The sequence below is a fragment of the Mus caroli genome, chromosome 4 (genome assembly GCF_900094665.2).
Source record: "Mus caroli chromosome 4, CAROLI_EIJ_v1.1, whole genome shotgun sequence".
In the NCBI taxonomy this organism is placed as follows: Eukaryota; Metazoa; Chordata; class Mammalia; order Rodentia; family Muridae; genus Mus; species Mus caroli.
Window position 1 is genome coordinate 4,588,626 of NC_034573.1, and position 7,292 is coordinate 4,595,917.

Sequence of the window (7,292 nt, forward strand, 5' to 3'; positions counted from 1 at the left end):
CACACACACAAAGTGTGTATGATTACCATACGATGATAAAGGCAAAACTCAAGGAGATACTTCTACGAGCAAAGGAACCCAAAAGCTACTAGCAAAGTGCCAGAAGTTGGAAGAAGGCACAGAGTAAGGACCCCCTACACTGCCTTTGTAATAAGCCAACCTGCCCAAGCCCTGACCTTGGACTTCCAGCCTCCAGAAGCATAGGACAATAAATTATGTTATCTACTCCACCTAGTTGTGGTACTTTATCACAGCAGTCTCAGCAAAACAAAAGCATATTCTGTATCTATTGCTTCACCTGAGTTTTGTTTTTGTGTTTATTTGGGGGGTTGGGGGACTCTAAGTTAACTCAATCTCCTGCCCTGAGAGTTCTGCTTAAGTATAAATTCACTTATTTGTTATTACTATTCTATCTCCAGCATTTAATATTTTATTTGCCGAACGAATCAATAACTGTGCCCTTTTCCTCCCATCTTTTCCTCAAGACAATGTCCTCTCAGCTTTCTTCAGTACTTGGATGCCTTCTTGCTAGCATCTTTTCCTCTGCCTGGGATGCCCACCTGCTCTTCTCTCTTAGCATCCTCTTGTAACTTAAGTCATCCCTCAGTCTCCTGTCCCCACCCTCATCTGTTTCATTATGTGACATGCTTTTGCTGCCTGTACATGGTGACTTTCTTGATCACTGGGCAGGATCTGATACAGATCCTGCCCAGTGTCCAGCACACCAGAGGGGCTTGATTAGTGTTTGCTAGATTGAATTAAATCTGTCTCCTGCCGAGTTTGCTCCTGTTGCCCTTCCCTAGGCTTCTACTCACAGCAGGATACAAGAGGATTAGAAGGGGCTTTGTGGAGCAGAACTCAGATTAGAGTTTTGGGCTGCACCTCTCTGCAAATGCTTTGTCTCTGTGCAATCTCAGGAGAGTTTCTTAAACTGAAACCAGCACATCAATGTTGTACTGTCCAAACCACCCAACTAAGGCCTACAAAACATTAGCGAGAATTCACACCTACTTCTTCATATAAATCCAAGTCACTAGCTTGCATTCCAGTGAATGACCCCATTTTTGCCCCAGTTCTTAACAGTGGGGGGGGGGGGGGGACAAACTTTTTTTTCTAACCAGCTCTTACTAAAGATGTGCCTGAGCCAGCTCCAGAAGTGAAAGGTGTATTTGGAGCCAATGATGTCACTCACCTTTTTGGAATAACCACATGGGTGTGGTCTGAGACACACACACACACACACACACACACACACACACACGAACCTCTAACTGAATTGAACCAAAATGCTACGCAGGCCTGTTAAAGTGCCACACTCTTGCTCCTCAGGAGATTTTCTACTTCCTGGAGTCTGCTTCCTAAGACTCATTAAACCCATCTTGTGAACTCTCCTACAGAACAAAGTAGGTCCTACAAAGGTACCAACTGTCACATCTCTTCTCTGTGTCTATCCTCATCAAGCTAGCTACAAATTTATATTTTTAAAAAGTCACTTATTTACTAGGTTGTAATGAAGTGTCCACCAAGCTGAATTCAGAGGGATCAGTATGTCACCAGCTCAGACTTTTTAGGAGCCCATTCAGTGCTAAGGACTGAGCCTGCAGAAGGACCTTCTTGTTCTGATGTTGTGATACGAAGTAGAAAACATCAGCCTGTATTCCCTGTATGACTGCCACACCGCACACTCCAGGATAATGACTCAAGACCTTTCTTCGGACTTTTACTTTAGCCATGCCATTGGCTCCTGGCAGGATCATGGATGATGCTTTCATCATTAATGGAATACTGACCCCCCCCCAATTCCTTCAGATGCTACTAAGAATACAAGTTCACTACAAGGCACAGACCCTTATCCATGTGGTTCCTAACATTTTGTGGTCACTGTCACCTTTCGAGTGAAATCAGAATTGTTCAAAGTAGCATGACCTTAGACCATCAGCTCTCAAATCAAAGCAAAATGGTCCATATTCCATGCACTTTTTCACATGAGGTTTCATGAAAGTGCAAAATTCTAAAACTCCTCTACAGCTGAGCCATCAAACTTTCTATGAAGGCCAGATGGCAATATTTTAGGCTTTGTGGACCAAGGGATCAAATAAACTATACTGTGTAGGTGTTTACATAATAAACCAAAAGTTAATTCACACAAATTCTAATTGACAAAAAACAAACAAACAAAAATGCTAATAATTTAGTACGATTTTGGAGGGGAAGACAGATCTACTATTGAATGAAATTTTGGGGGAGGAGTAAATTATTTCACTTTGTTATGATCTGAAATTAGTATTTCCCATGATCGATGTACAGCAGGCATGTGTTTAGAACTCCTTAGCCTGGAAGCCTTAGCAGCTGCAAACAGGACTCCACCCCATTGCCAACCTCTGCTCTGGAGAGTAGATCTGGACTATTTTAAAGCGCTCCCATCTGGACTGAGCATTGAACTCTGCATAACAGGCTGCCCATACTCTGGACACCAGGGCAAGAAATGAGGACAGAGACTGGGAACCCAGAAGGCAGTAGGTACTCCTGGTGCACATTGCTGAAGCAGGTCTGGCTGACTGCTGAATTGGGGCCACATTCCGGCTGTTCAGTGCTGCAACCAGGAACACTCCATAGAGTAAATTCTATTAACCTACATTCTATGACCTATATATAAAGCCCTCTCGGTAATCAGCAAGATTAGCTCTGCATATGAAAAGAACCCTTTACTTGGTGTTTAAAAAAATGAATATGTGAAAGAATAAAGCATTTAATAGATAAAATTATTTTCTTAGTCTGTAGTTATCTTGCAATCAATAATTCCAGGAATTAAACACATACACAATCTTGAAAATTTAAGAGAGCTGACAATCACAGTAAACTGGTCAAGAGGCAGTGTTTGGCAGACATGATCATGTGGGAATGTTACTGTTGTCTCCATGTTTTTCTTTTCCCTTAAACTGTTCCTCACAGTAACAGCCTCAGAAAAATGCAATTCTGTAGAACACCCTTAGGTCTGTGTGGGGAAAGCTTAGGCCACTAAGAAGTACCAGAAATGCATTTCACTCACTGTTGGCTCAAACCCATCATTTCATTTCAGTAATGGCTAAATAAATAAATAAGTCAACTCCCTTGTCTAAACGGGAGTTACAAGTTGTACAGCAAACTTGAGACAAGTTCGCCACCTGGTGGATATTCTTAGGCGTTAATACAATTAAAAATGGAAGGCAGGTGTGGCGAGCTGGAGACAGAGCACTGGGAGGTTTGTGTTTAGGTGACATCACATCGGATGGTCCTTTCCTAATTTCTCTTCTCCTCATCATGCCTCTTTTTGCCTATCTTAGGTCAGGTTTTCCAGATAGAGCTGCAAAGCATGTGTGTACAGGAGGTGAGTGATTCCAAGAAGGGGACCTATGGGGGAGGGGGAGGTATGAGCATCCAGTAAAATGTATTGAACAATGGCATGGTTTCAGTATGACCCACCTGCTTCAAGTAACCTCCAGAAGCCATAGAACTGTGTCAGTGCTGGTCCTGAGTATTCACCCACAGTACATCATCCTGGATAAGTGTCCCATATATACCTTCGATGGCACATGACCGCCCTGTCTGTAGAAGTAGCATCCAGCTCTGGAGTGGCCAGAGATGAGGCTGGCTGGTTCCTCTGGATAAGCCAGACTACTTCTCATGTGTTTCATCCATCATGAATGGCAGATGCTTCCATTTTCTAATATGACGAGCAAAGACATTCAAGGCCAGTAGCATTCCCCTGTTCCTGCTTGTTCATGGTGGGTCCAGCTTTCTCCTTGCAGGGCTCCAACCAGCCAGCCAAGCCACCTGATCCTGCTTGTGAATCTACACACTACCCACCTCATAGGCCAAGTGCACAAGTAGATACATCCATCATTCAGCTTCATTGCTAGAATTCCCTTATCTGTTGAGGGGCTTGCATCTTATTCCAGGCTAGCTCATCTATAAACTAAGCTAAGCATACCTCCTCTGCTCTCTGTTCACAAAACCTCCTCCCAGAGAAGCAACCTCTGGTGTGAGCAAGCAAAGAGACCAGTGCTCTTGCAATGGATGAATGGCTCCACCTCTGAGATCCAACTGTTAGTACCACAAACTGAGTTTAATACTAAGACTCTAACTAGAGATAATGAAATGGGGGAGAAGGAAAATGGGATACCGATAGGAAAATCTTGATAGGAGGAAATAACCACACAGGGAGTAGCCTTGGGTACAGATCCCAATAAAGGAAACAAAGGAAGAAGGAACAAATGCTCACAGCATCTTCCTCCGGCTTCCCATTCATCTTGCTTCCTGCCTCTCCACTCCTCACACCCCCTGCAACTGGAGCATCAAGCACTGGGATGGCACAAAACCCAGTTCTCCCTTGATCATATCACTTATTTATGTGACTTTCAGCATCTTCTCTGTGCTAGTAAATCTCAGATTTACATGCCTGGCCCATGTCTCCCAGTCCTCCAGACTTACCTATCTGATGGCCCAATTAGTGCCTAAATCTAGATGGCCTATGGCTGCCACACAGCTAAGGACAACTGCCCTATCTCTGTACAGAACAATTCTAATTTTCCCCATTGTTCAAACTAAAATGTGGAGTCAGAGTTGACTCTTTCTGTCCCACCCATAAGCAATTCCTCCAAGCCAAATCTTTTAGACGTGACCATAACCACTTCTCATCCCTGCTGTGACAGCCACTGCAGTCAAAGCTACCATGCACACCCACCCCTGTCTGGCTAGGTTCCCTTGACTCTGCCACTGCCTAGTCCGTCTTTCATACTCTGGTTGGCTGCTGCTAAGTGACAGTCAGGTGGAGTCACTTTTCAACTTGTACCTATCTAGTGGCATCTCTACAGTTTCTCTAGAGTAGAAATCTGTCACTTCCTGAATTGACAATGCCATCCCGGACCTGACCTCTGATCCTAAGAAATGCAGCAAGCCCATCGCCCTGGCCTTCCCTACTTCCTGGGACTCTCTGCTCCAGGAGCCTGGAGATGCCGTCCTCAGCTCTTACAGATCTGCCACCCTTTCAGACATGCCTTCTAACTCCAAACTGAGGAGGACAAAAAAAAGGGGGCCTTCTTGTTCCTCTGGTGATTGTTTAAATGGTAGTCCCACAAAATATATCCATATTCTACCCCTAAAAGAGATCGAAGCGGTCACCATTGAAATGTAGTCTGCATCTGGAGTGATCCTCAGTAGAATGCTGTTGGGGAAGATGCAACCTTTTATAAGATGAGACCTCATGGGAGGTCTTTAGTTTACTGGGAAGACCTTGAAATGACATCATGTACTCTCATTCTCTTCTTTTCCTTATCTGTTGCTTCATGGTCATAAGGTTTTGCTCTTGCATGCACTTCCTTTGTGATACCTCATTATAAGCCTAATACCTTCAGGGTCATCCAAACATGGATGAACCAAACAACCCTTTTCTTTTCATAAGTTGATTGTCTCTGATATTTATTATAGCTACAGAAAGCCAATTAACACCTTTGATGTCCCAGTTCAGCCCTAAAATCAACAACAATATATGTAGAAGAAATACAGAGGCCTGGTGATTCGGGCCTATAATGACCTGTGCCTTAGTTAGGGTTTTACTGCTGTGAACAGACACCATGGCCAAGGCAACTCTTGTAAGAAGAATATTTAATTGAGGCTGGTTTACAGGTTCAGAGGTTCATTCCATTATCATCAAGGCAGAAGCATGGCAGCATTCAGGCAGGCATAGCACAGGCAGAGCTGTGAGTTCTACATCTTCATCCAAAGACTGCTAGCAGAAGACTGGCTCCCAGACAGCTAAGACAAGGGTATTAAAGCCCACACCCACAAGGCCACACCTCCCACCAGTGCCTGGGTCAAGCACATACAAACCATCGCAACCTTTTCAGCCCCGCATTCTGAGACAGAATTGCAACTTGAAGGGCTACCTGAGCTGTACATTGAATTCAAAGCCAACATGGGCAATTTATGTCATAAACAAGAAATAACAAAAGGCCTGACACCTAGCATGCACAGGGCCCTAATTTCAATGCCCCTATCCAGAGGTGGTTCAGGGTAAGGAGAAGAAAGAACATGCTCACAAGGGTTAAAAAAAAAAAAAAGTCTTCAGATAAGCAAGTCCCTTGTATAAATGTGATAATGTTTGTATATAGCTCAACAGACCCTCCTAAGTGGTCAGTCAAGTCTGTTCTCGCTCCACGACAGGGCACAACCTCTTGGGGAGGCAGAACGTGGGGAGTTTGTCTGCACTGCTTCCTCCAGGGGGATCCTGGACTGTAGGGAAGCAATGAGGCACCACTCCAGGGGTGGGAAAGCACAGTCTGAGACATGGGAAAGGCAGAGCTGGTTCAGGGGTCTCCTGGCCTGCGGTGAGGCTGGGGCTGTGGGGTTCTCTAACTCTGGGACATCTGGAAGCCACCGAGAGTCACGGAAGAGCAGAGAACAGAGTCGACAGCCCACGGGCTGGGGACTGCGTGTAGGCTGAAGGAAAAGTTCTGGCTTGTCCCGTGGGTAATTGTCCTTAGCTTGGAGGAGGCAGGTTATGGCTGGGAGCACAGAGAGACCTTCTATAGGAGATTAGACTGCAGCTCTGTAGGCAAATAACCTCCCCATGGCAGATCTTGATGAAAAGATGCAGTCCATGGTTCTAAACAGTTTATTGTCATGGCGGAAAATGGATGCATAAAACTATACCCCACTTCACAGGGTGGGCCTGAGATTAAATATTTTTTTCCAGGGGGGAATGTCTGGGAAGGAAAGCTTATTGGCTAATCCCTCTGGGCCTCTAGGTACCTCATTAGCATGGGAGAACTCTGTTTTGAGCCTACGTGACCATAGGACACATTTCTTTGATGTGAGGAGCATGGCACATGTCAGGAGTCTGGCAGGGAGCTGGGAGTTGCCTAAGCCTCAGGTATGTGCCCACCAAGTCTCTGGGTCTTGACCTGCTCTATTTTACCAAACTTCCTGGCATGGGTTTAAGTCCCACATCCGTGTACTTTAAATCACATCTAGATGACTCAAAACCTACTAGTAATACAATGTAAGTCTAAGTGTTATGTAAATAGCTGTCACACTCCATCACTTAAGGGATAATAACAAGAAAGCCATTATCTTGTTATCACAGGTGTAATTCTTTAGAACACTCTGGGCTGTGGCTGGTAAGCTCCATAGATACAGAGGGGTCATGTGGGAGACTGATGCTATCTCCTTCCAGCTCTGGACCTCCATCTTTCCTCCATCTCTTTCTGCACCCTATTTAAAACACTCCCACTCCCAAGAATGTGTTCACAGTA